Source organism: Pleurodeles waltl, chromosome 2_2 (assembly GCF_031143425.1).
Source record: "Pleurodeles waltl isolate 20211129_DDA chromosome 2_2, aPleWal1.hap1.20221129, whole genome shotgun sequence".
NCBI classification, from domain to species: Eukaryota; Metazoa; Chordata; class Amphibia; order Caudata; family Salamandridae; genus Pleurodeles; species Pleurodeles waltl.
Window position 1 is genome coordinate 812,444,198 of NC_090439.1, and position 23,778 is coordinate 812,467,975.

Sequence of the window (23,778 nt, forward strand, 5' to 3'; positions counted from 1 at the left end):
GTGTGTGCACACAAACATAGTGCACATGCACAACGAACATGCACACATGCTTACACAGAACAGCACCATACCTGCACAACGAATAAGACCGCATAACGAAGCGTACGCTCTACCCAATACTGTCATTGCCCTCGCAAATGGAGTGGCAACGTTTTTGGGGAAGCTTGGCAAAGGTCAAGATAATACATGATGTGATTGGCACTTAATAGAGACAGAAATCAAAAGCTCATCCTTTGGTTTTCTGCTATACCTACTATCCACCAGAAAATTCTACATGCAGTCACCTTATTGGATAGGATGTGTTGGACACTTTATGAGTAGACATTCACAGCCCAACATGCTGAACTGTGCCAGCCCTCCTGCTGACACAGTTGTCATGATGTACTATTTCTATTTTCCTTGGAGGCTCGTACTGCAACTGTTGGAGCTTGCAGTGCCATAGTAGGCGATCATGGGGACAGGGAGGGTGTAAGGGCTGGATTCATCTGAGGCAGTGTACAATTACAATACACCTATATTGCAGTTCATGTGGGAAAGTGTGAACTGATCCTAGGTTATCCCAGAGCAATGAACGGTTACTGGACTTCAACTAATCATTTGGAGTCTCTAACCTCCTGGGGCCGCCTTTAACATTGGACTCCAATTGGACTCCAATTGAGCACCAACTACCCCTTTTTCGAACTTGACCCTCAAGGTAGCTAGGTAGAGTAGTCTAAGAATTACAGTGGGAGGGAAAAACTCAGAACTCCTTAACTCACACTACTGCATTTAATAAAGCCATGCCATGCCCATTATTTTGGTAGTAAAAAGCAACTACTTAAGTTCACACAAAAATAAATACTAATCATAAAATTAAAATGTACACAATGTACATCAGACATCTTTTGTGTCAATGTAAAACAACACATAGCCTCTTCCAATGGTGTTTGTGATGGAGTCACAATTTAAAATTCCTTGCTGTTGTATTTGCCACAAAGTGCACAATATAAAATATCTTCCTTGTGCATTTTTTCAGATAGTTCAAATGTCGGTTGTAAGCAGCAGATCTACTTCACAGGTACTAACACAACCGCTAGCCAATAAAATGCCTATCCCGTACCTGCTAGTGATTTCATCAGATGGACATGTAAATCTGTCTCTAACCAGACCCAAAACAACTTTAGTCAGTTGGGAAAGTTGATTTGCGCTTATTGTGAATGCAGTTTGCATTTGTAAGCTAATCTTATATGTGAAAATAGCTTTATAATGCGAAGGAACTCCAAGTAACACTGTTGGTATAATATACATTTAACGGGCCGATAGTGGGAGGGATTTTTAATGTAGAAAGATACAAAATAGAATTTGGATTCTGCAGAAGGTGACTGGTTACATGTTTTCTATGGTTTTAAGAACAGTTTGGCATCATTGGTCACTCTCACCTTCTTCATTGTTGTCGAAGAGTTAGCGGGGGTCCAAGTTCCTGAGTCCAGATAGGCCTTTGTTGATACCTTGTTCGTGCTCCAGATGAGCATCATGCTTTTGGATGACTTAAGCTTGGGGTGACTGCATAGTATCCAGTAGCCCTCATTTACAGGCATTGGAATAGGGCACAGAAGTATAGGTCTTAGGTGTTTTCTAGCTTTAAAGTAGGGGTGCGTGGAATTTGCATAATTTCGCGCATCCCTAATTTTCTAATTTGCTTTTGTATAATCATGTAACATTTTGGCAAAGTTACACAAAATTATGCATAATGCAATCCAAATCCATCATTCTGTGCTATAATTTAGTTTAAAATGCTTCCTCGCATTAATATTTAGTTCAGCAACATACTTAACAAAAGCACTGCAAACAAATAGCTGCTTGCATGCTGTTGTTAATGTGTATTCGTTGTAAATGTTTACTGCACATGGATCGTAATTACATGAAGTGGGATAATGGCATAATTGAAAGAATTTCACGTAACAAGCATAACGCAAAATTCCCAAACTAACTTTAATTACAACTTCATAATTTAAATTTCATCTAGGCATAATTAAATGTATTTACAGTATAGCTTCTTACATGAGGATATAAAACAGAAAAAACATACATCAAAACTGGATACATTTACAATATGATTTGTGTTAGCTCATGTTTGGATGGAAATGTATCCTGCATGGTTTACAGGCGTGTTCCTCTTCCCTCTGTGTCTGACTATGTGTATCTGGTATCCTAACTTTTTACTTTGGCCTGGAGTCACTCTAACCTAGCATTTAGACAGCAACCTAGGCTTCTCTTTGACATGAGTAGGTCTGGGGCTTCACCTTAAAATCAAGGGGCACTGCAAGTGTTCCCACATTTACTGATAGTGGACTATTCTCTGTGTCATTTCTTTAGCACGTAGAGAGAGAGTGGCAGTATAACTGTTTTTAGAATCTAATGTGTGCTCAGATATTTTATCAGAGTCCCTGGAGTGGAGACCTTCTGGACCACTCATGTAATGCTTATGTGCATATCCAGTTCCTATTGCTGACATCCTGAGACATGTTAAGTGTGTTGATGTGTAACCTGCATGGTGCACAATTAGTGTATGTGAGTGAGCCAGAGTAAAGGAGGCCGGTGGTTCCCATTTTGGAATAGCCTTAGCACAGGCTTTGCACAAAATGTTTTTTTCTTCGCTATAGTATTTCCCCCAATCTAAATAGCAATCACAGAAAAAAGATTTAATAGTGGCATCCACACTTTAAAAAATGAATGGGCCTTACCACAGCAATACTGTTATATAGGATTGAAAATCCTTTCCCACATTTTTGTGCCATGCTTATCCGCTCGACCCTGATGAGATCAAACCATCACGTTGGCCTCAATCTCAAGAGCAGGGGTTCAGCGTAAATGTTGTTGGGAAAAGTGTAGGATCCAAAATTCAATTAAAACTACCAGTGTGTAAACCCGAAGAAAGTCCCTTAATTTGGAGGCTACATACAATAGGATTAAAAAGTTGCTTGGATGAAAAGTAAGTGTTTTAGGTCTCAATCATCCATAAATTATAAGAGTACCAACATGTTTTGGCCATTACATAAGCTCACAAGGGCTCTTCAACCTTCCTCAGGGCAGGTTGGATCCTTACTGTCTGTGCTCCACCAACGTACATAAAAAAAGGAAAGAGTAAGTCCTACCTTCAGACTGCTTGTTAGTTTTTGACTGCCTGCAAATATATATCAGATGAAATCAGCAATAATGTTAATCCATTATTTCATACAAGCAGAATTCCAACAGCATTGCATTGTCTACCATCTATCAATGGTGATAACAATAAAAATGTGTTTTGTGAATGCATTTAAAATGTACGGCAAAAGTGAAAAAGACGTGAACACTTTAATGTAATGCACCAACATAACCTACTTTTTTGGAGTTAATCACCCAATGGTCTCAAGCGGTGGACTCCTGCTGTAGTTGAACAGTTGGGAGAGCCAAAGTGGCAGAAATGTATATAGTAGTCATGGACACATGAAACATGGGTGTGACATTGCACAGGTATCATAAAGGACTCATGTGTATGTAGACACAGACTTTAATGTAATACTGAATTCAGGTCCTCATGGGCCTTTGTGTTTTTACATGTAAAGGTACACTCCACCATTCAAATTGCCATTCATGTGCTTGGGCGGGAATATTATGTCATATGCGGACATGCGCTATGACTTTCAGTCAAAATCTTATTGAAGAATATAGTTTCCATTGGGATCCCTCTGCTGTTCTGAGAAATGAGCTGTATCCCTAGTTTTTTAAGCCCACAGTTTGAATGAGAAGAAATAATTATATGTAATCATAAAGTATTGAAGACCAGAGGACCTAATTACAAGGCTGGTAGGCCGACTGCCAACCTGCTAGCCCCATGGAGAGGAGACCACTGTGGAGCTGGCACTCCCCATAGGCCCATTAAGAGGTCTCCATGGGGATGACCAGCGAAAACCTCAGAAAAATGAGGTTTCCTCTGGTCAGCCCATTGGAAACTGTGCAGTACAATTGGCCTTGGCTCCCTGCCATGGAGAGACTGGTGGAAACAGAGTTGTGATCAGCATGGTATCACTAAGTTCACTGCCACTATGGCTAAGCACAAGACCACTTGCCATCAACCCATATGGAACCTTGTTCCCACCGGTGACAGCGGTTCGCTGGCCGTCCAAGCGCCAGGGTCATAATGCCGCAGTCGGACCGCCTGGAGTGCGGGAGTCCGACTGTCACCACAGGGCTGGCGGTCTCAAGATGAGGTCTTGGACACTATCTAATCATAAAATAAAACCATTTCTGTTTGAAGGCATGTTGATGTTATGTCTTCTTGATGGAAGGTGGGAAATGTAGTCCCCATAAGGATCGCACTTTTCTTATGGCATGGAAAATCCATAATGGGTCCATCACCAAGACCCTGTAGTCTGAGAGGCTCACATTTGGTGCAATAGGGACCATGTCAAGCCAGGAGAAGTGTCTTCACTCCTGCCGCTCCAGGATCCAGGCAAACAGTTTCCAGTTGTTGCTTCCTCTCACATCAAGAGTGTGCTGGTGAGTCTGAAGGCCTTGTAGCGAGGCTCACCCTATAGGAATCTTACCACTACTTCCTGGTAGGAACGGTTGAACTGAGACTGATCACACTCGTATTTGAAGGTGATGAATACCTGTACCTGAGCTTTGTTCAAACTACTTCTGCTAACTCTGTAGAAAGGGGGACACCCAGAACCGGGTGAAAGCCTAGGACTGGAGATAAGCAGGGAGGAAGAAGGAAGTGGTAAAGCACTGTACGAATACTGTGCAGAGACACTAAAATACTTTCTGTTGATAAGTAGTATGCAAGATTCCATTCTAGTATGAATAAAAGCATTCATTTGTCTTGTAAAACCAAGCACTAGTTTGGACAATTCATTGCAGAGTTGTGTGATTGTTGAGAGCATAGCATAAACGCCTCCACACTACCTTTCTGTGCAGCCTCTGACTGATTGCTATAGCTACCCAAGAAAGTCAAGTCCGAAAGGGGTTATACTTGGCCCAATTGCAGAGCCATAGCAGGACGGAAGTAAGACAGATGCCCGGACATCAGAGACAGTTGACTATTCCCCCACAATTGAGGCCCAGTAACTCCTACTTGACCCATGCCTCCCAAATGTGGTATGCAAATATGCTTGTTAGTGCTCATTCTTACAAATGCTGAACTTGAGAGCTCTGTATAGAGTAGTATGGATTATATGTGCTACTGCCCAAAAGAAACAGTATAGGAGGACTGAGAATTACCAAGCAGGAATTTGATTATTGGTTGTGGTGCAGCCTTCAAAGTCACAATGTTGATTTATATGCAACCAGAACGAAAATATAATGTATGACTTAATGGGAAAATAATGTAAAGTGGGGCAATAGAAGTCAATAATGAAGTGCACTCACTGTAGCCTTAGGAGAAAATGTACTATGTGGTATAACTATATTAACTGAAATGTAATAATTGACTATGATTTTATAACCATCATCATGGTATTTGAGAGTGATTACCTTTAAAAATACAATGATTTTCATAACATGTATGTTAGAGCTGACAGTCTTAGGGTGGTCATCTCCCAACTTTTTGCCTGCCTCCCTCCACTTTTCTGACACTGTTTTTGTTGGTTTTAGGACTCTGTGCACTTTACCACTGCTAAGCAGTGCCAAAGTGCATATGTTCTCTCCCTTAACCAAATGACTCATCTGGACTGTTTTGCTGAGTATGACTTCTGTCCTGCTATTGCCCTGCTGCCCTGTTGGCCTCTGACTTTGCTGAGAAGGACTCTGCCTTTCGGAGAAGTGCTCTCCAAGGGCTTGGCTTGAGCTTGCTTGCTGCTTTCTGAAGTCTCAGGTCAAAAAAGTCCTCATCTGTTCAGGAAACTCCTTGTGTGTCAAAAACCGACGCACCACCTGTCGGAATTGCCGCAAAGCCTGTATTGTGACAGAGAAATTGCCGCACAGTCAACTGGAATGATGCAGCCCCACTTCCTGAGTGGAAGTTCGATGCAGCATCTGCCTTGCGACGGAAAATTCAACGCATCGCCTTCCGGATCAAAGCAGCACCTATGTCTTCCAGCACTTCAAGGATTTTCCCCTGCATCGTCCCTGGGCATCAAAATACCCCGCATTGCAGTGAGGAACGAAGGCTGCACACCAAAACATTACGCAAACCCCTTGCAGTGTGGAAAGAAGCGACGCATCGTCTGTGCTGTGTAGGAAAACACATTGCCTTCTAAGTGAAGCCTGACTGCTCAATGTCAAGCTACCAGAAGGTAGGCACAGGATAATTTGGATTGTGTGTGACTTACCCTGACTAGAATTTTTGGTCCCTACTTGGACAAGGGTGTATGCCTCTGCCAACTGGAGACCCTATTTCTAACAAACACACAATTTGAGAATTATTGAGAAGTTGAGGCAAATTTTATATGAGATGAAATTGCCTCCTAGATCTGCAAATTTTGAAGCACTTAGGCCCGTATTTATACTCCGTTTGCGCCGAATTAGCGTCGTTTTTTTCGACGCAAATTCGGCGCAAAACTAACGCCATATTTATACTTTGGCGTTAGACGCGTCTAGCGCCAAAGTATGGGCAAATAGCGTCATTTTTTTGCGTGAACGCCTTCCTTGCGTTAATGAGATGCAAGGAAGGCGTTCCCGTCTAAAAAAATGACGGCGACGCAAATGCGTCGTATTTATACTCCCGGGCAAAAGTCACGCCCGGGAGGTGGCGGGTCAAAAAACCCCGCATTTGCGCCACTATTTAACGCCTGGGTCAGGGTAGGCGTTAAGGGGCCTGTGGGCTCAAAATGAGCCCACAGGTGCCCTCCCCTGCCCCCAGGGACCCCCCCTGCCACCCCTGCCCACCCCAGGAGGACACCCAAGGATGGAGGGACCCACCCCAGGGACATTCAGGTAAGTTCAGGTAAGTATAATTTTTTATATTTTTTAATTTTTTTTGGGTGGCATAGGGGGGCCTTATTTGTGCCCCCCTACATGCCACTATGCCCAATGACCATGCCCAGGGGACATAAGTCCCCTGGGCATGGCCATTGGGCAAGGGGGCATGACTCCTGTCTTTACTAAGACAGGAGTCATTTAAATGGCGTCTGGGCGTCGAAAACAATGGCGCAAATCGGGTTGAGGCGATTTTTTTGCCTCAACCTGACTTGCCCCATTTTAAGACGCCCTAACGCCATTTTCCCCCTACGCCGGCGCTGCCTGGTCTACGTGGTTTTTTTCCACGCACAACAGGCAGCGCCGGTCTGCTAGCGCCGGCTAACGCCATTCCATAAATACGGCGCCCGCATGGCGCTTCAGAATGGCGTTAGACGGCGCTAAATTTTTTGACGCTAAACTGCGTTAGCGCAGTTTAGCGTCAAAAAGTATAAATATGGGCCTTAATACTTGGGAGGACATAGCCCATCAGAGATAGAAAGGGATATATGAGGGAAGAGTCAGAATGGCGATGCAGTCTTGTGCAGATGCTAGATGGGATAATCAGTAGAAAGCTTAGAGAGCAGATATAATTGAAGGACCTAGATCATATCTTGCCTTAACTAGTGAAGAAGAAAGAAAGATTAAATCAAAGGGAACGAAAAGGAATGAAGAGCCAATGGGCGTCGGTAATATGGATGACATTTCTGAGAGTGATCCGACGATGATTTCGTAAGTCAATTACTGGTAAATTGTCCACCAGCATATAACGTTGTTTAGACAGGAGACGCAAGTTAAACATCAGGAAATGAGACTTTTGACATACCTACTGTACTGGTAGAACAAAATCCTAGCCAGACAAGACAGAGCTTAGGGATGACAATCTCACAACACCCAAATAATTTAACTACCCCATACGCTCTACCTGTTTCTCTGACCATAGGCCCTGAAGTTCCATCATATGATCCAGAAGCAACAGGAAATAATACACACCTACCTTTACCAAGGAATGTTCCTTCACCAAGAAATGTTCAAAACAATGACAGTTCAGGGAATGTGCAATAAGGAGACTACCTCCAGTTCTGAAACAGATAACCCCTACACCCATTTCAGACCCAGATTCGATGACAAGTCAGACAGGATTTACACCTGATACAATGCTCCGTCCGGGATCCCCACTATTTTTTGTGCCCAGCTCAAACCCTACTCAGAACGTTGGCTGTAGTACCTCAAATAGGAGACTACTTAAATATGTCAGGAGCAGAAATGTCTATTGCAAATCCCCCACTTAATGTAAATTCACACTCTTTCAGAGGGGAGATATTGCTTAATACTCCAGTAGAAATATGAGGCCTTAGTACTCAATTATTAGATGAGAGGCTTAAACGCCTAAGTGCTATAAATAAAGCAGGAAGCTCAGGGAACAGTGGAATAACATTTCAAACCCCAGAGAGAGAAATAACACTAAAGGCCAGATCCACAAAAGTTTAGCGCAGGGTTAGCATTACTTTTGTTAATGCTACACCACCTCTAAACCTGTTTGGGGATTAACAAACCAATGCAAATTGGTATTTGCTTTAGTTTGTATGAAAAGTAATGCAAAGCAGCGTGAGACACTGCTTTGCATTACTTTGCATCAATGGGGAATTACATGGGTGCACATGGGCGTTCCCATGCTACCACCAATGCTTTTTGATGCTAAACCCTATTCACTAACATTAGTAGACAGGATTTAGTGCCAAAAATGTATGCCTTTTCAGAGCAGGCATTGAACAGAGATATGTTTTCCCTTCTTTGTGCTTTTCCAACTTTGCAGGTGTGCTGCACTGTGCAGCACACATACAAAGTAGGAACTGGTTTTAAACTTGTCTACAATGTATGTAAAACATGGTCAAATAGTAGGAAAAAAATCTGAAGCTCATTCACAAACAATGAATCTATAAATCAGTAATTGAAAATGCAATTTAATTACATCATAAAATAATTAATATTTACTTCTGCCAACTCCAAGGGCAATCAAATACATTTATGTGCAATGCAAAATCAAACTCAAAACAAATTAATACTTTACAATGGAATTTTTTCAGTCAATTCAACCAAGCACGTAGTCTGCAAGAGCATTGGGTTAAGGCATCTTACCCCGACTGACAAGAAAAAAGATTTAAGAATGATGCTTCAATTTCCTCCTTTACAGGGACATTACAAATGTAAGAACTGTACAGCATGTCAGTTTACGGATGATACTGAGGAAATACAATTGAATGGTATGGTGCACCGCCAAACACGTATTTTCTAATTGTAACACTAAGAATGTGATCTATTGCATCAAATGCCCGTGCGATCTGGTATACATTGGACAAACAGCACAGCCAGTACAAAATAGAAATTTACAACACAGATCAAGAATTAACTGTGCAATTAAAGGTGCACCATTGGTGGACCACTATTTGGAACTAAACCACCAACCAGATGATATCTGGTGGACAGTTCTGCAGAGCATAAATCCTAACAAAGTCGGACAACAAAATGGGTCGTTTCTTCTCCAGTCAGGTCGGCGATGCGTCGTTTTTCTCTCCTGCAAGAGAGTGATGCGTGGATTTCCTCACCACCTTGGCACCTCGGATGCACGCATTCTTGCATTGATTTTGGATACCCGGCGAGGATGTGTGAGAAATCCGGTCGCATAGTTTTTCTCCAGCTGCAATGCATCGATCTCCCAGCCACGTTGCAGATGGTGCATCGAAAATTTCCCCGTACTGTGTTCTGTGTGTGATTTTCAGTCCTTGTCCGGCCAGCTTCATCTTTCAATGGCCCAGGGACTGGATAGGGCACCACTTGGCAGGGCAGGATTCTCAGCAGAGAATCCAGGTGCTGGCAGAGGAAGCCTTTGATGGCCCTGAGACTTCAAAACAGGAGGCAAGCTCAGTTCAAGCCCTTGGAGATTCTTCTCAAGGAGGAATGCACAACAAAGTCCAGTCTTTGTCCTCTTTTGCAGGCAGAAGCAGCAACTGCAGGATAGCCCAACAAAGCACAGTCACAGGCAGGGGCAGCACTTCTTCTCAGCTCTTCAGCTCTTCTCTTTCGCTGAGGTTCCTCTGGCTTCCAGAAGTGAACTAAAAGTCTGGGGTATGGGTCTAATACTTATACCCTTTTCTGCCTTTGAAGTAGGCAAACTTGAAAGGAAAGTCTTTGTTGTTTACTCCTGCCTTGCCCAGACGGAGCCCCAGATGACACCAGGGGGTTGGAGACTACATTGTGTGAGGGCAGACACAGCCCATTCAAGTGTAAGTGACCACACTTCCCTCCACTCTAGCCAAGATGGCTCATCAGGATATGCAGTCTACACCCCTGCTCCCTTTGTGTCACTGTCTAGAGGAGATTCACAACAGCCCAACTGTCAGTCTGGCCCAGACAGGAAATCCACAAACAGGCAGAGCCACAGAATGGTTTAAGCAAGAAAATGCCTACTTTCTAAAAGTGGCATTTTGAAACTAACAATCTAAAAACCACCTTCACTAACAGATGTATTTTTACATTGTGCGTTCAGAGACCCCAAACTCTACATTTCTATCTGCTCTCAAAGGGAAGCTGCACTTTAAGGATATTTAAAGGCAGCCCCCATGTTAACCTATGAGAGAGATGGGTCTTGCAACAGTGAAAACCAAATTTGGCAATATTTCACTGTACATCAGTACATGTCCCACCTTTGGCATACACTGCACCCTGCCCATGGGGCTACCTAGGACCTACCTTAGGGGTGCCTTACAAGTATAAAAAGGGAAGGTTTGGGCCTGGCAAGTGGATACACTTGGCAGGTCGAATTGGCAGTGCACAACTGCACACACAGACACTGCAGTGGCAGGTCTGAGACATGTTTACAGGGCTACTCATGTGGGTGGCACAATCAGTGCTGCAGCCCCACTAGTAGCATTTGATTTACAGGCCCTAAGCACCTCTAGTGCAATTTTCTAGGGACTTACCAGTAAATCAAAAATGCCAATCAGGGAAGAGCCAATTGCACATATAATTTCACATAGGGAGCACTTGCACTTTAGCACTGGTCAGCAATGGTAAAGTGCACAGAGTAACAAAAACAGCAAGAACAGAGTCCAGCACACAGCAACAACCAGGGAAGCAGAGGCAAAAAGTTAGGGGAGACCACGCCAAGGATGCCAGGTCTAACACGTGCCCCCCCAGCTGAAAGTGGGAAGAACTGCCCAACCTCATGGGAGTTCTCTTCACAAAGGTGGAAGAATCTGCACAGACCATCAGCATTGGCATGTTCAGTTCCAGGGTGGTGTTCCACCGTAAAAGTCCATCCCCTGTAGGGAAGTGGACCACCTCAACAGTCTTGGATTTTCACCCGTAATCTGCATTAACCATGTGAGGGGCCTGTGAGTCCCAGACAAGTAGGGTCTTAGTTTCTTCAGTGCCCAGACCACAGCAAAAGCGTCACGCTCAATTGCACTCCACCTACATTCCAGGGGAAGTAACCTCCTACTAATGAAGGCTACAGGTTGATCTAGGCCCTATTCATATAGCTGTGATAACACTGCACCTACACCATGCTCTGAAGCATCAGTCTGCACGACCAATTCTTTCGAGAAGTCAGGTTCCTTCAGTACGGGTGCTGTGCATATGGCTGCCTTCAGGGCATCAAAAGCTGTTTGATAAGTGTTGGACCTGGCTTTTGACAGGGACATCCCCAAACTTTTTGCCTCCTTCCTCCTATTTTTTCTGACCTGTTGTTGTTGGCTTTTGACCTCTGGGCACTTTACCACTGCTAACCAGTGCTAAAGTGCATATGCTCTCTGTGTAAATTGTACTACTGATTGGTTTATCCATGATTGACTATTTAATTTACTTGTAAGTCCCTGGCAGAGTGCACTACATGTGCCTAGGGCAGGTAGATTAAATGCTACTAGTGGGCCTGCAGCACTGGTTGTGCCACCCACCTCAGTAGCCCCTTAACCCTGTCTCAGGCCTGCCATTGCAAGGCCTGTGTGTGCAGTTTCACTGCCACTTCTACTTGGCATTTAAAAGTACTTGCCAAGCCTAGAACTCCCCTTTTACTACATATAAGTCATCCCTAATGTGTGCCCTAGGTAACCCCTAGAGCAGGGTGCTGTGTAGGTAAAAGGCAGGACATGTACCTGTGTAGTTATATGTCATGGTAGTGTAAAACTCCTAAATTCGTTTTTACACTACTGTGAGCCTGCTCCCTTCATAGGCTAACATTGGGGCTGCCCTCATACACTGTTGAAGTGGCAGCTGCTGATCTGAAAGGAGCAGGAAGGTCATATTTAGTATGGCCAGAATGGTAATACAAAATCCTGCTGACTGGTGAAGTCGGATTTAATATTACTATTCTAGAAATGCCACTTTTAGAAAGTGAGCATTTCTTTGCACTAAAATCTTGTTGTGCCCTTCAATCCACGTCTGGCTAGGTTTAGTTGACAGCTCCTTGTGCATTCACTCAGACACACCCCAAACACAGGGTACTCAGCCTCACTTGCATACATCTGCATTTTGAATGGGTCTTCCTGGGCTGGGAGGGTGGAGGGCCAGCCCTCACACAAAGGACTGCCACACCCCCTACTGGGACTCTGGCAGACAGGATTGAACTGAAAGGGGGCTTGGTGCATTTCTTAGAGACCCTTTGAAGTCACCCCCACTTCAAAGGCACAACTTAGTATAAAACAGGGCCTCTGCCCTACCTCTTCTGACACTTGCTGGAGAAGAAACCTGAACCAGAAACTACATCCTGCCAAGAAGAACTGCCTGGCTGCTCAAAGGACTCACCTGTCTGCTTTCTACAAAGGACTGCTGCCTTGCTGTTGCCCTGCTGCCTTGCTGAACTCTTGTCTGGCTGTGAAAGTGCTCTCCAAGGGCTTGGATAGAGCTTGCCTTCTGTTCCTTGAAGTCTCAGGGCCAAAAAGACTTCTCTCTTTTACTTGGACGCTCCGTGCGCCTAAAATTTCGACGCACAGCTTGTTTCGCGGCGAGAAAAACGCCGCACTCTGACGCTGATCAACGCAACGCTCTGGGGACGATCGAAGATCCGACGCACGGCCTCGCAAGGACAACGCCGCCCGACCTCTAGAGGAGAAATCGACGCGACACCTGCCGTGAGATCGTAATTTCAACGCGCAGCCCAGCAGATCGACCTCTAGAGGAGAAATCGACGCGACGCCTGCCGTGAGATCGTAATTTCAACGCGCAGCCCCGCAGATTGACCCCTAGAGGAGAAATCGACGCGACGCCTGCCGTGAGGTCGTAATTTCAACGCGCAGCCCCGCAGATCGAAGTCTAGAGGAGAAATCGACGCGACGCCTGCTGTGAGATCGTAATTTCGACGCGTAGCCCCGCAGACCGACGCGCAGCCGGAGAACAAGCCGGAAAATCCACGCACAGACCCGGGACATCTGGTAATCCCCGCGATCCACAAAAAGAGACTGTCCACGCGCCGGAAAACGACGCCGACTTCCCCGCGTGGAAAATAACGACGCAAGTCCGTGTGTGCTGAGGAGAAATCGACGCACACACCAGTTTTCCACGCCCCTCTTCTTTTGTGGCCCTCTGAGGAGATTTTCCACCAGAAACCAGGTACTTTGTGTTTGAAAGAGACTCTGTTTACTTTCTAAAGACTTAAGACACTTTATATCACTTTTCAGTGATATCTTTACAAATTCATATTGCAACTTTGATCGTTTTGACCTGAAGATACCCAGATAAATATTATATATTTTTCTAAATACTGTGTGGTGTATTTTTGTGGTGTTATGCTATGGTGTTGTATGATTTATTGCACAAATGCTTTACACATTGCCTTCTAAGTTAAGCCTGACTGCTCGTGCCAAGCTACCGGAGGGTGAGCACAGGCTAATTTTGGATTGTGTGTGACTTACCCTGACTAGAGTGAGGGTTCTTGCTTGGACAGAGGGCAACCTAACTGCCAACCAAAAACCCCATTTCTAACATTGGTGATCAGCGGTGAGGATAGGACTTGTGTTTGTGTAGTGACATACAGTAGCTAAGTATTTCACTACCTACCCACAGTTGAAGGTCAACTTGATTTTTCATCTTTTTTGGGCTTTTGGTTCTCTGATGTCCTCCTGGATATACTATTGATATTTTGGACTTTGGATTTTGTTTTTTGCTAGTAAGATCTTATCAGAATGGGATTGCTTACCTACTCATTCTTTGTTCGTACTGACCACCTCACTAAGGCTGACCTAAGGAAGCTTTGCAGACAATGGGGCCTTCCTGTAACAAGGAGATCTACTAAAGCGAAGATGCTCCATCACTACATAGTCTGGGGGGAGGAAAGATGGGCAGAGAGAGAGGCAGCAAGAAACCAAATGACTAAGTACCCCTCAGATGAGGAGGAAGACTACTCAGATGAGGAGGAAGGCTACTCAGAGTTGGACAGTGACCCAGAAATAGATGAATGGCTCCGAAGTCAAAGGCGACAGGAGCAACAATTAGAGGAGTATCTTGCAGAGGTTGAGGCAAAAAGACTTTTAGCCCTGGAAGAAGAAAAGATTGCAGCTCGAGAGCTGAGCTGTAAAGAGCTGAAACTGGAGGCCGGAAGGGCTGAGTCCAGTTCAGATGGTGGCAGCAAAAATCTTGCATCTAGTACTGCTGAAGAAGGGCACAAGCCCAGAGATGTGGCGCCCAACTTGAAGAAGGGAGTTGACACACCCCAGGCAGTTCAAGGGTATGAGGTAGTTCCCGTTATGCACAGGGTCCCTGAGAAGGATTTGGGAACTGGCACAGGGAGTCATATTCCTACTGGGGGGAGGGACACTTTACTGACTCTAGCAGAGAGTGACAGAGAAAAGGGTTCCCCCCTGGTGGACGTCCTGGATATAGAGTGTAGAGACATCCCAGAAGAGTTTGGGTTGAGTGTCAGGGACAGACAGATACTGTCTCACCAGTCTCAGGAGGGTGAAGTAGAGTGCTTTTCCAAGGTTGAGTTACTGGGTGGTTGGGTGAAGGGTACTGTGGTTAATACATGTGAAGGGCAGAGTGATGTAATTGCTGGAGAGCATATGTCTGGTCCTTATTTTCCAGAGCTACGCCAACACCAGGTGGAGTGTGAGTTCTCTGACCCCAGGGAACTTACAATGGAGGCAGACTTCTGGGTGAGTACCAGAGAGTCTGAAGAGGCATTTGGGGGTGCTCCTGAAGGGAGTGGTCTAGGTGGTTCCCAACCGAGTGTGGTGGGAAAGGATGGTAGTGTCCCAGGTAGGTCCCAGGTCCTAGAGGGTTCCATGAGGTAACACCAGGAGGGAAGCCTAGCCTGTACCGTAGGGCCACCTTTTGAGGGAAGCCCCGCAGTGTCAGAAGAACTTGGGGGGGTGACTGTAGCCAGCATCCCAACAGTTCTGGTGTCTGGCAGTACCCCTCCTAGTGAGGGGGTGCAGAAGTCCAGACATAGGGTTGAGAGGGGGTTGCAGACCCCAGTGGAGGACCTTGAGAGTCAGGGGACAGCTCTGAGAGCAGAGCCCCCCAGGAATGACCCAGGTGAAACCGTTTCTGGTTTGGGGGAAACCCAGACTCTGCCGGATGGGCAGAGGTCGGGAGACCTGCGCCAACCAGACTCTTGTGTGGCCCTTGGGGACGGTGTGTCCCTTGTGGGGGGTGAGAGTGCCCCCCAGGAAGTCCTGGCATGCCAGGCAAAGATTCAACCTCAGGGTGGTGACTCTGGGTTGGATACCCAGGTTCAGAGGTTAAACTCTGACCTGGTGGGAGGTAGATGTGCCTCCCAAGAAGTCCTGCTGTGCCAGGCAATTGTCCAACCTCAGGGTGTTGACTCTGGGTTGGATGACCAGGTTCAGAGGTTAAACTCTGACCTGGTGGGGGGTAGGTGTGCCCCCCAGAAAGTCCTGGCGTGCCAGGCAATTGCCCAACCTCAGGGTGGTGACCCTGGGTTGGGGAACCAGGCTCAGAGGTTAAACTCTGACCTGGTGGGAGGTAGGTGTGCCTCCCTGGAAGTCCTGGCCTGCCAGGCAATGGTTCAACCTCAGGGTTGTGACTCTGGGTTGGCTAACCAGGTTCAGGGGATAAGCTCTGACCTGTTGGGGGGTAGGCGTGCCCCCCAGAAAGTCCTGGTGTACCAGGCAGTGGTCCAACCTCAGAGTGCTGACTCTGGGTTGGATAACCGGGTTCAGATGTTAAACTCTGACCTGGTGGGGGGTAGGTGTGCCCCCCAGAAATTCCTGGCGTGCCAGGCAATTGTCCAACCTCAGGGTGGTGACTCTGGGTTGGATACCCAGGTTCAGAGGTTAAACTCTGACCTGGTGGGAGGTAGGTGTGCCTCCCAAGAAGCCCTGCTGTGCCAGGCAATTGTCCAACCTCAGGGTGTTGACTCTGGGTTGGATGACCAGGTTCAGATGTTAAACTCTGACCTGGTGGGGGGTAGGTGTGCCCCCCAGAAAGTCCTGGCGTGCCAGGCAATTGCCCAACCTCAGGGTGGTGACCCTGGGTTGGGGAACCAGGCTCAGAGGTTAAACTCTGACCTGGTGGAGGGTCAGTGTGCCCTCCAGGAAGTCCTGGCGAGCCAGGCAATTGTTCAACTTCAGGGTGGTGACTCTGAGTTGAATGGTCAGGTGCAGAGGTTAAACTCTGACCTGGTGGAGGGTCAGTGTGCCTTCCAGGATGTCCTGGCGTGCCAGGCCATTGTTCAACTCCAGGGTGATGACTCTGAGTTGAATGGGCAGGTGCAGAGGTTAAACTCTGACCTGGTGGGGGGTAGGTGTGCCTCCCAGGAAGTCCTGGTTTACCAGGCAGTGATCCAGTCTGAGGGTACAGACCCTGGGCTGGAAGACCAGGTTCAGGGTGTCCCCCCGGACCTGGAGGGAGGGGCTACTGATAACAGTGCCCCTACCATGTTGTCTTCTGAGGAGGCCACTCCTAGTTGGAGGGTGCTGGACCCCAGAAGGGAGGGCAGGGGGAGGGAAGCCTCACCCCGGGCCCTAGTCCAACCTAAAGGTACAGGCCCCAGGTTGGAGGGCCAGTTGCAGGTTAACAGCCCTGCACTGGTGGAGGAATGGTACAGGGTGACTTCTGTAAGCACCCTGACCATGTTGGACTCTGGGGGTACCGCTCCAGGAGGGAGGGTACAAAGCCCCAGAGGGGAGGACCAGGTTCAGGCTGTCATCCCTGACCTGGTGGAAGGGAGAGTGGTTAAAGGGTGCCCAGCACCTGGGGCTACCGCCCCCCACTCTCCACAGCCACAGTGGTTGGAGAGCTTTGAGAGGCCTGGGGCCTGGCTCTCATCCCTGGCAGCTGTCAGTAATCACTGTGGCTTGCTGTCCGGGTGGACAGAGTTATCCCTGGGGAGGGGACAAGTGTCACACCCCAGGGGTAGAGTGGGCAACACCACTGTGTTGGTCATGGTGGTACTATCCTGCTCCTGGGATACATCTGTGAGCAAAGTAAGGTTAGGTGCTGCACAGATGGGATCCGCAGGTAAGGAGAAAGGTTCCCCATGGGTTGGCTTAGTGGGCCCTGAGAGTATGGACAGAGGGATCCAATTGGAGTCAGGAAGGCGAAGAACTGGAGCATGCCCCTGCTGTTGTGGGCCTGGGTCCTTGTTCTGTCGCCTCAAACAGGGAAGTACATCAGGATAGTGATTGTTCTCCCCTGGCTTTAGGCTGGTAGGGGGTCATGTTGGACCTGGCTTTTTGACAGGGACATCCCCAAACTTTTTGCCTCCTTCCTCCTATTTTTTCTGACCTGTTGTTGTTGGCTTTTGACCTCTGGGCACTTTACCACTGCTAACCAGTGCTAAAGTGCATATGCTCTCTGTGTAAATTGTACTACTGATTGGTTTATCCATGATTGACTATTTAATTTACTTGTAAGTCCCTGGCAGAGTGCACTACATGTGCCTAGGGCAGGTAGATTAAATGCTACTAGTGGGCCTGCAGCACTGGTTGTGCCACCCACCTCAGTAGCCCCTTAACCCTGTCTCAGGCCTGCCATTGCAAGGCCTGTGTGTGCAGTTTCACTGCCACTTCGACTTGGCATTTAAAAGTACTTGCCAAGCCTAGAACTCCCCTTTTACTACATATAAGTCATCCCTAATGTGTGCCCTAGGTAACCCCTAGAGCAGGGTGCTGTGTAGGTAAAAGGCAGGACATGTACCTGTGTAGTTATATGTCCTGGTAGTGTAAAACTCCTAAATTCGTTTTTACACTACTGTGAGGACTGCTCCCTTCATAGGCTAACATTGGGGCTGCCCTCATACACTGTTGAAGTGGCAGCTGCTGATCTGAAAGGAGCAGGAAGGTCATATTTAGTATGGCCAGAATGGTAATACAAAATCCTGCTGACTGGTGAAGTCGGATTTAATATTACTATTCTAGAAATGCGACTTTTAGAAAGTGAGCATTTCTTTTCACTAAAATCTTGTTGTGCCCTTCAATCCACGTCTGGCTAGGTTTAGTTGACAGCTCCTTGTGCATTCACTCAGACACACCCCAAACACAGGGTACTCAGCCTCACTTGCATACATCTGCATTTTGAATAGGTCTTCCTGGGCTGGGAGGGTGGAGGGCCAGCCCTCTCACAAAGGACTGCCACACCCTCTACTGGGACTCTGGCAAACAGGATTGAACTGAAAGGGGGCTTGGTGCATTTCTTAGAGACCCTTTGAAGTCACCCCCACTTCAAAGGCACAACTTAGTATAAAACAGGGCCTCTGCCCTACCTCATCAGACACTTGCTGGAGAAGAAACCTGAACCAGAAACTACATCCTGCCAAGAAGAACTGCCTGGCTGCTCAAAGGACTCACCTGTCTGCTTTCTACAAAGGACTGCTGCCTTGCTGTTGCCCTGCTGCCTTGCTGAACTCTTGTCTGGCTGTGAAAGTGCTCTCCAAGGGCTTGGATAGAGCTTGCCTCCTGTTCCTTGAAGTCTCAGGGCCAAAAAGACTTCTCTCTTTTACTTGGACGCTCCGTGCGCCGAAAATTTCGACGCACAGCTTGTTTCGCGGCGAGAAAAACGCTGCACTCCGACGCTGATCAACGCAACGCTCTGGGGACGATCGAAGATCCGACGCACGGCCTCGCAAGGACAACGCCGCCCGACCTCTAGAGGAGAAATCGACGCGACGCCTGCCGTGAGATCGTAATTTCAACGCGCAGCCCCGCAGATCGACCTCTAGAGGAGAAATCGACGCGACGCCTGCCGTGAGATCGTAATTTCAACGCGCAGCCCCGCAGATCGACCCCTAGAGGAGAAATCGACGCGACGCCTGCCGTGAGGTCGTAATTTCAACGCGCAGCCCCGCAGATCGAAGTCTAGAGGAGAAATCGACGCGACGCCTGCCGTGAGATCGTAATTTCGACGCGTAGCCCCGCAGATCGACGCGCAGCCGGAGAACAAGCCGGAAAATCCACGCACAGACCCGGGACATCTGGTAATCCCCGCGATCCACAAAAAGAGACTGTCCACGCGCCGGAAAACGACGCCGACTTCCCCGCGTGGAAAATAACGACGCAAGTCCGTGTGTGCTGAGGAGAAATCGACGCACACACCAGTTTTCCACGCCCCTCTTTTTTTGTGGCCCTCTGAGGAGATTTTCCACCAGAAACCAGGTACTTTGTGTTTGAAAGAGACTCTGTTTACTTTCTAAAGACTTAAGACACTTTATATCACTTTTCAGTGATATCTTTACAAATTCATATTGCAACTTTGATCGTTTTGACCTGAAGATACCCAGATAAATATTATATATTTTTCTAAATACTGTGTGGTGTATTTTTGTGGTGTTATGCTATGGTGTTGTATGATTTATTGCACAAATGCTTTACACATAGCCTTCTAAGTTAAGCCTGACTGCTCGTGCCAAGCTACCGGAGGGTGAGCACAGGCTAATTTTGGATTGTGTGTGACTTACCCTGACTAGAGTGAGGGTTCTTGCTTGGACAGAGGGCAACCTAACTGCCAACCAAAAACCCCATTTCTAACAATAAGACTCAGTCCTGATCACTTTCTTTTGCTGCTTTTTAGAAGTTAGCACAGTCAAGGGAGCAACAATAGTGCCACACCCTTGACAAACCTTCAATAATAGCCTATGAGACCTAAAAAGGCTCTCACCTCAGTCTGGGTCTTGGGGGCTCCCAAGCCAGAATGGCATCAATCTTTGGTTGCAGGGAGTCCGCCTGGTCACTCCCTATCTGGTGTCCCAAGCACACCACAGAACCCTGCCCCATTTGGCACTTGCTTGCCTTAGTAGTGAGGCCTGCCTTCTGCAGGGCCTCCAACACTTTGCAGAGGTGCTGCAAGCGTTCCTCCAAGTAGAGCTGAATACATCCAGGTAGGTAGCACTGAAATCATCCATTCCAGCCACAACCTGATAATTAGCCTCTGAAAGGTGGCAGGGGCATTCTTCATCCCAAAGGCCATCACCCTAAACTGGTAGTGCCCATCTGGGGTGAAAAATGCAGACCTTTCTTTAGCCCCCTTAGTCAGATCAATCTGCCAATATCCAGGGGTCAGATCAAACGTACTTAGATATTTGGCACCCCCTACCCGGTCAATGAGTTCATCACCTCGGGGGATGGTGTGCAAGTCAGTATTAGTGACCGCATTGAGTCCCCGGTAATCCACACAGAATCTGAGTTCTGGAGTGTCACCAGCAGCAGCAGCTTTTGGGACAAGACCACAAGGTTGGCCCAAGGGCTACTGGAAAACTCAATAACCCCTAAGGCTAACATCTTGTATACATCATCCTTGATGTTACTCCTCACCTTGTCAGTCACTCTGTAAACCGTATGTTTAACAGGACTGTCCCTGGTGTCCACATCATGGGTGAACAGACGAGTGACCCCTGTGATCAAGGAAAATAGAGAGGAAAACGTCCCCAACACTTAGCGCCAGTCCCTCTGTTGCTCTGGGATCTGTGAGGTGGAGAGGTTCACAACCTCTACAGACCCATCCTTCTCCTTAGCAGACAGGAGGTCAGGAAGAGGCTCACTCTCTTCCTGCACCCCATCATCTGTTTCTAGGAGAATTGTCACCGCTATCCTCTCAAAATGAGGCTTGAGGCAGTTTACATGCATTACCCTCAAAGTGTTCCTGGGAGTCCGCAAGTTCACCAGATAGGAGACATCATTTTTGCGCTCCACTAACTGAAATGGCCCAGTCCACTTGTCCTGGAGAACCCTAGGCTCCACTGGGGTCATCACACACACACTTTTTGGCCAGGCTGATACTCAACCAAAGTGGCATTCTGGTCATATCAGCGCTTCATATCTTCCTGGCTTGCTTCTAGGTTCTCTTGGGCGAGCTGTCTGGTTCCTAAAAGCCAGCATGTAACTGAATACATCCTGGAGGGGCTTACTGGAGGCTTTCTCCAAGCCTTACCTAACCAGACTCAAAGGTCCCCTGACCGGGTGGCCAAATAGTAACTCAAAAGGGCTAAATCCAAAACCCTTTTGAGGCACCTCCCCGGAGGCGAACAGAAGGCATGGCAAGAGGACTTCCCACTTACGCCTCAAGGGCTCTGACAGGCCCATGATCATGCCCTTCAAGGCGCGGTTGAATCGCTTAACCAGACAGTTATTTTGGGGGTGGTAAGGACTGGTGAACTTATATGTCACCTGTTGGAAATGGGGTCTCTAGTTGGCAGAGTGTTGGACCTGGCCGTTTTACAGGGTCATTCCCTAGACTTTTTGCTTTTTGCCTCCTTATTTTTCTGACCTTTGTTGGCTGTCGTTTTGACTCTGAGCACTTTTTCACTGCTAACCAGTGCTAAAGTGCATGTGCTCTCCCTTACAAAATTTGTATGATTGGATTATACCTAATTGGCATATTTAATTTACCTATAAGTCCCTTGTAAAGTGGTATCCCTATACCCAGGGACTGTAAATTAAATGCTACTAGTGGGCCTGCAGCGCTGCATGCGCCACCCACTGAAGTAGCCTGTCAAACCTATCTAAGGCCTGCTAGCGCAGAGTCTGTGTGCGCAGTTTCCTGCCACAGGGACCTGGCATCTAAATTTACTTGCCAGGCCCAGACCTCCCCTTTTACTACATGTAAGTCACCCCTAAGGTACGCCCTATCTAGCCCCTCCAATCCACATCTGGCCAGACTGACAGTTGGGGCTTTGTGCATACTTCTCAGACAGCCTGAACACAGGGAGGGTGGAGGTGTCACAAAGGTGCATCTACATATTGTAAAGCCTTCCTGGGCTGAGAGAAGGGAGAGGCGGGGCACACCTGCATTTGTAAAGGCTGTGCCCTGGCCTCACGCAATAGGATAGTTTACCCCCCACTGATGTTTGGAGTCTATGCTGGAGGAGGGAAAGGGCACTCCCAGAACCAGTTGTAACTGTTTGGAACCCCCTCTCCTCGCCATTGTAAAACACACTGTAAACCTAGTATAAGTACAGGGGAATTTTCCCCACAATTTAGACATCATTTTGGACATTCTGGGAACGCCAGGAACCTTAACTGGAGCTGGACAGGATGCTGAGAGAGGACTCGCCAGGACCACCTTGGACTGCTGCTGTGGCTGTGCTGGCTTGTGCCTGCCTGGTCACAAGGAGGAACTGCCACTGCTGGTAACCCCTTGTTGTGCTGACCTGCTGCTGGGTTCTCCAGCCCTGCGTCCCCGTCTTGACTTGGTTGACTCCAGAGGCAGGGTGCTGTGGCCCCTGACCTCTGTTAAAAGCATTCTTCAGCACACGGAGTGCTGCGTCGCTGCACTCGCGCTGCTTTGAGTGCTCTGTTGTGCTTAAAGAGCTTTTCTGCCCGCAAATAATCACCACCGCAGCCCGGGCTGAAGATGTGGCTAAAGCACTGTGAAAAGCACTCTTTTTGATGCCCCAAATCACCGTCGCAACCCAGGCGTCGCATTTGCATTCAGCGCGAGGTTCGCGCTGTTTCTAGTGCCCCTGGGGCACCCAGAAAGGAGGATAGGAGCGAGCGCGCTCCAAACAGTGCCCCCAAGGCAAATCACGCATATTAACGCACCTCCGGGGCACCTGCAGGCACCATCCTTGGTGCCTGCCCCACTCGGCAGCCCCGGTCGGGCTAAAAAGGACTTGCGTACCACATTGGGTGCGGCCGCATAGGGAAGCTTGAGGAAAAGCCTCAACAGAGGCCCCTGCTCCCTTCTTCACTTTGGCAGCCGCACCGAGGACTAGGGCGGCGGCCTCCCGCTAAGCAGGTCACGGGGAGGAAAGAGAGTTCCATTTCCCCCAGTCACTGCCCTAGAGGCGCGATCGCCCCAACTACTTGGTTTTCTTGTGGCTTTCGGGCCCCCCGTCTTTGGAGAGGGCCATTAGAGGCCCAGGGGGGCCCCACAAGGATCATGGGTCCCCAGAGGGGCCCATTTTAAACACTACAGAGAGTGTGCTGATCGCCCCTCTCCCCAAGGAGCACCGCGTGGCCCCCGTTTTGCACATAGGAGTGCCGGGGGCCCCCATGCTCAACTTCTAGGCACGAGGAGTGCCTCTGCTCCAGGAAATCAGGTACTTTTAGTAATATAATGGCTCAATGCGCCAAGTATAGACCTAGAAGAACTTATATGTTCTATCTGCTTTCCTGCCCCTACATATGTATGCTGATGTTCCTTTTATGGGCATAACTAGCTGATATGTATTTTTATGACTTGTGATATGTTCTCTAATGTTCCTTTTATGGGTATTTAGGAGTTATTTATGACAAGTGCTTAGAATTCTTATTGTAATTCCTGACTACTGCTTATGTTGCAGAATCCTGAGTACTTACGTGTTCTAATGTGACAATTGCGTATTCTTGCAGAGTATTAGTAACTTGTGTAACATTGTGACAACTGTTAAGGTAGCAGGGTATTACTGACGTGTAATGTTTGTCTAATTATGTT